We start from the raw sequence: 10642 nt of genomic DNA on the forward strand, positions 1-10642 counted from the left end.
TTGCACTTCAAATTCAAAATCTGTACAATTTTTTTTTTTTTGGTTTGGAAAATCATTAACGTTTCCATTAAATAATTTAATTATCATCGTACAACAAGTGAGATGGCAAACGGGCAACAAGCTGCGCCGCTACACCTTTTTGTATAGCAAAGCTCAATCTTTTAAAGATTACATTCATAGAACTAGGGGATATACCATTGCAATGCATGATCCGTTGTACTCTATTAAGAAGCTCTACCGCATCCGGTGCGAGGAAACCAAACGTATCAAACGCAAATGGTATGAACACGTGTTGATTTTCCATGCATGATTTCTCATGTTTGTTGACTTTGCCTGTAGCAGCTTTTAAAGCAGTCAGTCCTGCCGTGAAACCCCCCGCCCTCAAGCCCACGAGAAGGGATACCCCTGTAAGGTCCACACATGCATGTTTCCCTCCAACCCATCCAAAAATCAAAATGTCAGCCGGTCTAAGGGTTGACATTCCTTCTGTCAGGTCAGTCAAGAAATTCACATGTGCCTCTTTCTTAGCAGAAACTCTTGCACGCTTAAATATATCGAACAAAACATCTCTGACCATATCGTGCCTGTATTTGAACCCCGGGAGTTTCTTTACAGTGAACTGCATACTCTCCAAAGGAGTCCAAACATGCCTTGCGACACACCGGACATATCTCCCGGGTCTGTTGATGCGTGGGTTGCTTTGTTAATTCTACCTAGGTGTACTCTTCAGGTGTTCAAGCCCAAGAATAGGCAAGAAATGAGGTCTGGCAACAGGAAGACTTTGCAACATCGTAATATTTTGAGCGCTTTAGCCACTTGGGGGACTGAAGACATTATCGCCAAGTTAGTTAAAAACTTAGTTGGCAATGCAAGGTTGAAGCAACAAAGCAAAAAAGAAGAGTACATTCAGGATGGAAGAACACCGGGCAACGCCAATGTCAGACAATGTCTTCGTAAGGTTGCCGATGGACATTTTACAGCAGCAGTGAAAGTTCTATGTTCTTAGGGGGTTGCTCCATTTAGGGGTGATACCATGAAGGCATTGGAGGATAAGCATCCATACAAGCCACCACCTTCCGTGCCCAACACCATATTTTCAGAACCTCCCCTTGTAGTGGATGTTGACAATGTCCTTGGGGGAATTAAATCCTTCCCTAAAGGTACCTCGTGTGGGAGAGACGGGTTGAGAGCTCAACATATTTTGGATGCCCTTTGTGGGGAAGGTTCGGCTATAGCCAACGACCTCCTGCGTGCTATTATATATGTGGTTAATCTATGGATTGGGGGGAGATGCCCTTCGAGTTTAGCAGAATTTGTTGCCTCTGCTCCTCTGACGCCGCTCTTAAAACCTGACAAGGGAATACGACCTATTGTTGTAGGTACTATATGGAGACGTTTGGTTTCCAAGGTGGCTATGAAAGGTGATGGTAAGGAAATGACCAAGTATCTCAATGATTTTCAGTTCGGGGTCGGGGTGTCGGGTGGTGCTGAGGCCATATTACATAGCGCCAATAGGGTGTTGGGCGAGCGCCATGATGACGGATCTCTCTCCATGCTTACCGTGGATTTCTCTAATGCCTTTAACCTTGTCGACAGATCTGCGTTGCTTCATGAGGTCAGATTAAGATGTCCTTCTATATCCTTGTGGGTAGAATTCCTCTATGGTCAAGCAGCAAGGTTGTATCTTGACAACACGCATATTCGGTCCACTACTGGGGTTCAGCAAGGAGACCCCTTGGGACCACTTCTCTTTGCTCTTGTGTTACACCCGCTCTTGTATAATATTAGCAACAATTGCAAGCTTCTCCTCCATGCATGGTACCTTGATGATGGCACACTTATTGGAGATTCGGAGGAGGTGGCCAAAGCGTTGGACATCATTACGGTGATTGGCCCAAAATTGGGCCTTCAACTGAATATCAAGAAAACCGAGCTCTTTTGGCCCTCGTGTGATGGTAGGAAGCTACATGAGGGGCTATTCTCGGCTGACATCGGGAGGCCATATTTGGGGGTGAAACTTCTTAGGGGAGCTGTTAGTAGAGATGCTAGTTTCATTAGCAGCTTAGCCATAAAGAGAGCCGAAAACGCTGTGAATTTGATGCGCCTTCTTCCTCAATTGTCTGACCCTCAGAGTGAGCTCCTTCTGCTTCGGTCTTGTATGGGTATTGCTAAGCTTTTCTTTGGGCTGAGGATGTGCCAACCCGTTCACATGGAGGAGGCGGCAATATTCTTTGACAATGGGTTGCGCGGGGCCATTGAGGACATTGTGGTTTGTGGTGGCCCTTTCTTTGGTGACCTACAATGGCGCATTGCTTCCTTACCCATCAGGTTTGGTGGTTTGGGTTTATACTCAGCAATAGAGGCTACTTCATATGCTTTTGTTGCCTCAAGAGCCCAAACTTGGGTATTGCAAGACCACATCTTACGGGATAGCGGCATATATGGTATGGATTCTGATTATGATGGTCCCTTGGCTTCTCTTCGTAACAAGCTTCCAGATTCTGACCTTAGCAGTTTTACTACTAAAGACACCGCCCCCCCTAAATCCCAGAGTACGCTGGCGAGTTCCCGTTTTCGTAAAATTGTCCAAGATATGGAAGTTCATCTCGACATGACGGCCCGTCAGAAATCGGTTTTCCAGTGCTTACATGCACCACATGCCCAATATTTTCTTCTTGCTATCCCTATACAAATTATTAAACAAAACACATATTAACGATTTCATTTTACTATGAATGACAAAATTGTTTGTAATCATCTAGTTTTTTATAAGAATATTTAAATGAAGACTAAGAAGAGAATTGGAATATAGAATTCTAATATTCGAACCCATTTAATCATCCATTATTCAACCGAAAAAAATAGAGAAACGTTTAACAGTAACCAAACACGGAAGAAACAAATCAATCAATTAAAATTCACAAATGTTTAAGCAATCAAGCATGCTCCTGGCAATACTTCTAAAAATTTATAGTTATTCTACTATTGACTATGGTGAATTATTTCTAATCATTTGTTGTGAGCATTTGAAATAAGAAAGAACAAACTTCGAAGCTCTATTGATTAATCATCAGAAATACAAACTTGTAACTTACATTGATACAGGGACATACCACATACACCTATACAGAGTACTTGATATATGATTATATGAAGAGTAAATATCTGCATAAAATTATAGTGTTCTCTTCTAATTGATTCATTTTCTGCTATTGCAAAATATGCAAGCATTGGATAACGGCCAACATATTATGCATAGTTGTCTCTCTGGATATTATCAGCCTATTCACTTCAAAAAAAACACACACAAAAAAATAAATAAATAAATAAATAAATAATAATAATAATAATAATAAAACAAATAGAAAACCACTCAAATAAAACTATATTTAAAAAAAATCAGTTTCAAGCAAAATATCAAAACAAATGTAAGGACAATAAATAATATGCATCTACATATTACCCCTATTGGTATATGTTAAGATTTTCAAATTGTCCAAGTGTTGCAATGTTATTTGTATCAGATTTCTTGAATTAGTATCAAATCAAATAATGAAATAAGTAGTTGTAAATAATTAAATTGGGAAAGTCACAATAAAAGTTATATCAGTGCATACATCCATGTAGTAATTGTATATAATGAGTAGTGAAGAAAGTGTGCTTATTTGTTTTTTCATGTAATTTATAGAATGTAAATTTTGAGACAATCCATCTTATTGAGTTAGCAACTAAACTATTTTCTATAATGATTATTTTATATTTTTTTGATTATTTAGATTTTTTTTCTTGGTTATCTCATTTTAATGAAAGCAAAATACATAAAAGGACAATGTATTTTCTTTATGATGTCAACATGACATGCTAGCCTAGTACAAAATGTCAAATTTTCACGAAACTGTCTTTGAGCATACATGTTAACTGACCCAACTTGGTCAAAGACATACGTTGAATGTCAAAGTCAACAGTCCAAGTTGACCCAACTTGTCGAGTTGTCTTTCAACTCGTCGAGTTTCTCCATCAATCTGCATAGATCGGAAAAAACCAAGTCAACTCGCCGAGTTGACCCACCAACTCGCTAAGTTCCTCTATCAATCTGAAAATGTCGAGGAAAACCAATCCAACTCGTCGATTTTATCCAACAAACTCACCGAGATCGGCAGAAACCACCTCTTAACACATTAAGCACTTACTCTATGAAGTCATGACTCCAAAACATAGATATGACTTCGTTGGGCCGGAAAACCACGTAAAGTTGCCAACTTTACGCTCATGCATGTCTAAATGAAGCTCTTAAGCTTGGAATGGACTTAATAATTGGCTTAATGCATGCATGACACCAAAATCCTCATAAAGATTGCACCTTTAAGCTCATGGGTACCAAAACCAACCCAGATCTGAAAGAACAACCCCTAAAAGATTTTACTCCATCATAATCCCTAAAAAGAGGCCAAAACACAACAAAACCCAAAATAAGGAGACCTAATCAACTATTAAGAAAGGTTAGGACTTTATACCCGAAATGTGTTGGAAATGTAGCAAAGAACCCAGATCTAAAAGTCCCTACTTGAACAACCACTTTGCACCGTATTTTTCTTCCTTTAATGATCTTTAAACACACCAAAACACACCCACAATGAACTCACAACACTCAAGGAGGCTCTAGGGTTTCGAGATTAGGGTTAGGGACTATGGAGGTTGGAAATGAGGCCTAAACCTGGGACTTAGTTGTTTAAATAGGGTGTAACATCCTAAAATTAGGGTTTCCTTCTGAGTGGCCAACTTGCCGAGTTAAGGATCCGCAACACGTCGATTTGCCTCATTAAACTTTACGGTCAAGCCAGCTTCTACTCGCCGAGTTGAGGCTCCTCAACTCGTCTTGTAGACCCATTAAATCCCCACGATTCTTCATCTTCAACTCGCCGAGTTGGCTCCTCCAACTCGCCGAGTTCAACTTGAAATTGGCATAATTACACAATTAACCTTCTAGATTCCGAGTGCTATACTTCACAACTCATTAAGAGTAAAAAAAAAATAGGATAAGCATTATTCATAATCTTATGGTAAACGACGGTTAGGTGACAGCCATGGATCCCATCAAACATGAAACTTGGTGATATTTCAGCTCCAAACTTCATGAATCCCACCCTATTCGTCCTCTTCTTCTAAGTTCTAAATTTAAACTAATTAACCCCGAGGACTATAAATTCATGGAAAAAACATTTGACATATGGAACTATGAGAGTGAGAATACCCCAAGGTCCGATGGTCTCACCTTCAAAATTTTGAAACGATATTGGAATTTAATGCAGGAGGATATTATGAGGTTCATAGGCACTTTGAAGATACGAATTGGTTGTAAAGAGGATGCATCTCCTTTTTTATCACTCTCATCCGTAAAGTAAAAGACTCTCTCTCCCTCGTTGACTACCAGTCATTATGTGATTTTGGAATTCTGTACTCTAATGTTATTTTCACTATGATATCAAAACAATCATTCGACCATTGATTCAAAATCTTTGTTCTTCGCTTTTCATCTATAATACCTCGTCAACGAACCCATCGACTTGTCGTTAACGAAGCATCAACAACCCAAATCAACTATCCTTCGATTAAAATAATCAAGCCTTCGATCCTTAAATCCTTTATCCTGTCCATCGCTTCGTTATTATAGGTCTTCCCAAAATCGACTATCAGAACATCAATTTAACCTGTTCGTCAATCGACATCAAATCCAAAACAAATCACATCGAACATCAAACTCAATCCAACATATCGATACTTGACTCCAAATATTAAATCCTTCGAAATCAAAAACTAATTTTCCTAGTCGATATCCATGGCTTCGCTTTTCATTCAACCCAAAACATCAAACCATAAATCCTTTGAAATCTAACAACAATAATCGATAGATATCAGTCCTTCAAACATCGACATCAAAGCATTGAACTCGACATCAACGACTCAGATAAGGACCTTCGACTCTCGATCCCAAATATTCGTTCTCCATTCTTCGATTTTAACTCAGACATTCAAAATCAGTTTGACTCTAATAAACATTGTTTAATCCTTCATTAAGTCAAACAGTCTAAAATCGAAATCAATCAAAAATCAAAATCGAACAATATTATCAAAAATCGTTTTAAACAATGAATTTAAGAATCAGTCAAAACTAAAATCAATTTAATCACACTCTCATAGTCAAAAATCGAATTTGACTTTTAATGGACATTCGATTTCAAGTCAGCAAGACGAAATAAGAACGAAAGATATCATCATATCGAACTTGATACATGAATAGTAACAAGTTACCAATTTGGGCTTTTAAAATCGAATTGATTAATAGAAAATAGGATTGGACTTCGAAAAAAATTTAGATGAACAGTGACACAAAAAAAATAACATTTGATTTTAATTTTGATGTTTGATCTAAAAAAAATAATTGGATTAATCAACGGGGTTGAAACGGATTTGATCCAATGAAACAAATTGATCAAAAATGAAAAACGCAAAATACGAATCGAAATCATGGACTTTTGGAATCCATTTGAGAATTTTTGATACCTTTTTGATGATTCGAGTTCCATTTGCAACGAACGAATCAAATTTTGAAGATCTTGGTTCTTTTGTTGGAACGAGAAAATCTCCAATTTGAACATTATACCTCCCACGATGCGTGTTGTACAAATCGTTCTTCGTGTTCTTCAACGATCTAATATCATATTCATAAGAACCATCAACACTTTTGGGTTTTGACTTCAAATTCAATGCAAAATTTGGAGATTGTTGCCTTGGAACCCAAATTTGCTTCATGGATTTCAGCTTCACAACAACATTTGACGATTTTTTTGGAATAAACCCGTTTGCTTTTACATTTGATCTTCTTCTTCTTTTTCCTATTCATCTTCTTTGGAACTTGAAGATGTGAATTCGCGAACAAACCCATTTTCCACAACTTCAACTTGACAAGTTTGGATCATGTCTTTTGGAGTTTAATACTTGTAAATTTCTTGGATTAACGACTTTCGATAAGGAATCATTCCTTCAAACAAATCACAAGAACACAAAATATCATCGTTTTAAACTCTAATCGAGCAAAAAAATTTCATCTTCATGAGAATCAACTTGAATCTTCTTGTCATGCACTTCAAGAACATCAAGAACGTCACATTGAACTCCATAGTCTTGAACTTCAACATACTTAAGAACATGAAGATCACTTGGGTTTTCAATAAGAGAAATGTATATCTTATTAAACAAATCTCTTTCTTCTCCTTCCTTTTGATTTTCACTCCAAGATACCATGATCAAGGAGATTTCAACCAAGCATCCAATCTTCGAAAGTGGTTGAAAAATCAATCTTCCATGATCATCCTTCAAACCTACATAAGAAACCATTGTATCCCATGAAACCAACCCACCTTTCAATAATAATCCATAGAATTGATTTTCGTTGACTTTGTAATTGACATCTTTAATGATCACAACCCAAGAATCATAATGCAAATACACCATGATCATAAAAACTTGAAAATTTTCTAGATAGAGAAAGTAACACAAACAAGTATTATAAAGAGAGAAAATAGAATTATGGACAAGGAATATTTCGATATCTAGAACACAAAACACTCTTTAAACACGAAGATCAAAACAAAATGAAAAATCACCAAATCAAGAATGTCATCATGGATCAATTTTTGATCAAATCAAGAACACCCGCTCTAATACCAATTGCAGTGGTGTTGATTATGATGAAAAATACAGAATAAGAAAGATCTAGTGAATCATTGTAAGAATCAAGAACATGAAGAACACAAGAGTAAATAAATCTGGTTTAAGCTCTCATTAGTTTTTTATAGAAAGAGTACAATTGGGTCTTGTTATTTCTCTCTCTAAAACTAATGCTCTCACAAATGTTCTTTACATAAATGAGTGTCACTCACTTCCTATATATAGGAAAGACCACTCATTACACAATATAGTAGGGTAAGCACAAAATACATCCAAACGTGACTTTGCACCCTAACATATACTTTTGGTTGATTTGATATGATTATTGAATGCCTTGGAATGAACCAAAACAATATATATATATATATATATATATATATATATATATATATATATACTAGTTTATAACCCGTGAGAACTACGGTTAAAAAATTATTAAACTTTCATAGTAAAAACTCAAAATTATTAATCAATTATTTTAAATAAATTATTAATTAAAAACTATTTTTTTAGTTATATAAGATTATAATCGTTGATTTAAATAAGTATGTGATCTTATAATCTGTATTAATTTTATTTAATCTTATTTAATTTAATGTAATTAGAGTGAAAATTTGAAATGGATAATCAATAGATTGACATGTGACATGATATTAATTATAAAGTCTAATAAGATGACACATGTCAAAAGGACAATCAACCTATTCTTTTATTAGAATAGGGATATATATATATATATATATATATATATATATATATATATATATATATATATATATATATATATATATATATATATATATGTAGGTTATATTAAGAACGCATACAAGGTTGAGAACGCGAGAACAAACCATAACCTTTTAAATATTTAGATCTAGGGCTGTTATTGAATGGGTTGTTTATTTAAATTATAAAAAATATTGAGCTGAATGTGTAACTTTTAATGGAAAAAAATGTTACAGTGGGAATTTAAAATAATTCAAATTAATGGTATTTGCTAGAAATAAGCTGTCAGTTAATCTCTTTTTTTCTCACCATACTTAATCGTACACATCTAAAACACAATCCCTAAATCATTACATGATTTCTCTCTTTAAACTCATTCTAAGAGACCAAGAGAGACTTAAACCTAAAATTAAAGGTGAGCATCTCCACTGACGACCGAAGAACGTAATCATCTGATCATCTCTATTGCCGACCGTTGACAAGCGATTTGCCGATTTCCTCTTGATTATCGATTGTCGAAAACATTGTAAGCACTGACTACCGACTTGTTGACTTCCCTCTAATGACCAAACATTAAAGAGCATTGACGAGTTAGATACTTCATTATCGGTGAAATTCGAACTAATAAAGGCTATTGACAAGTAAGCTTTTGATTTTCTTTAAGATTCATGGGGTTTTCAACCAATTTCAAGTATGTGATTTTCAAGTTTAAAAAGTTTAGAAGCTTGATGATTTGCTAATTTTTTGTGTGAAAAGGGTTTTCGACCAATTTCAAGTATATGTCTTACTGCTCCATCGATCGAATATGGGCCTTCAATATAATTAATTTTAGTGGAAAATGAGGTGGGAATCAAACACTAATATGTTAAAAACCTCCTTACAATTTCTAGCACAAGAAAACCATGTTGGTAATATACCAAACCTTAATTCTAAGGGTTTATTAAGGTCATGAATATGTAGTATCAATACCCTATAACTAGAAACAAAAAGGGTTTTATTTCATGTCTGTAGTAACATTTATGCTTTAAAATAATATATGCATCTATTTCACTTTACGTTTCTATCTGATAAATGTATAATATTTCTTTAAATCTTTTTTTGTTATGGAATTTGTTTCTGCAACATGTGTGTGGGTTAGGACCGTGTTAAGTGGGGGAAATACATCTTATTGGTGTAATTTGGAACCCAATGTAATTTATACTATATTGAGGTGTATTCATTTATGATTATATGCATATATAATTTGTTTTGAGACCGGCACCATAAGAAATGGCTAGTGTTTGCATCTTGAATCTTAATTATTTTTTAACCATGGTATATGTTAAATTCACTAACTTTTTTATTAATTCATGATTTTTAGTTTTAGTCGTAGATGAAGATGCATACATAATATTATAGTATGTGAATTGTTTTTTAATATCCTTAAATTCGATTTTGCATGTGTTAATCCAAGATCAACAATATCAGATGTATCTATTTATGATTATCGGGTGTATTTATTTATGATTAGAGCAACCCAAGATGCTTTGAAATACAATGTTGGAATGCAAATGTATAAAAAAAAAAATTCACCATTTATTCGGTATAGAATTCTAGTTAATTAATATATTTAGATTTTGGTTATTAATACAATCTATAAGAAAATTGCTAGCAACATCATATACTCTAGTTATGTTATTTATGCAATGTACTATATTCATTTATGATTACATTTATATTGATTTTTTATCTCTAAATTGTGTTTTATTCTTTTAGATTACAATAATATTTATATATGATTACAATTGTATATCTATAAATTGTGTTTTATTCATTTAGATTACAACCGTATTTGTATATGATTACGATGTATTTTATTCCTATATGATTACAAATAATCCAACGAAATAAAAATTTATTTCATTTTAATATTTCATTAGCAAAAATGAAATAAAAAGAAAAGTAAGCATTTTTTTGAGAAAAGTAATGTTAAACGAAAATAATTTTTCGATAATCAAAAAATAGAATTTATATCTCATTAATGTGATCTATAATTATGGAAAGTAGAAGTTACATCTTATAATTGTAGGAATTCATTAAATACATATAACTTATCCATATTTATTTGTATTGTAAAATTCCTTATACGCCCTTATATATTGTTTGATCCAGAACTATTCTCGCGTTCTCAACCTTTTACAGTTCTCGA

This window comes from Lactuca serriola, chromosome 1 (assembly GCF_051521515.1).
Source record: "Lactuca serriola cultivar US96UC23 chromosome 1, Lser_US96UC23_V15, whole genome shotgun sequence".
In the NCBI taxonomy this organism is placed as follows: Eukaryota; Viridiplantae; Streptophyta; class Magnoliopsida; order Asterales; family Asteraceae; genus Lactuca; species Lactuca serriola.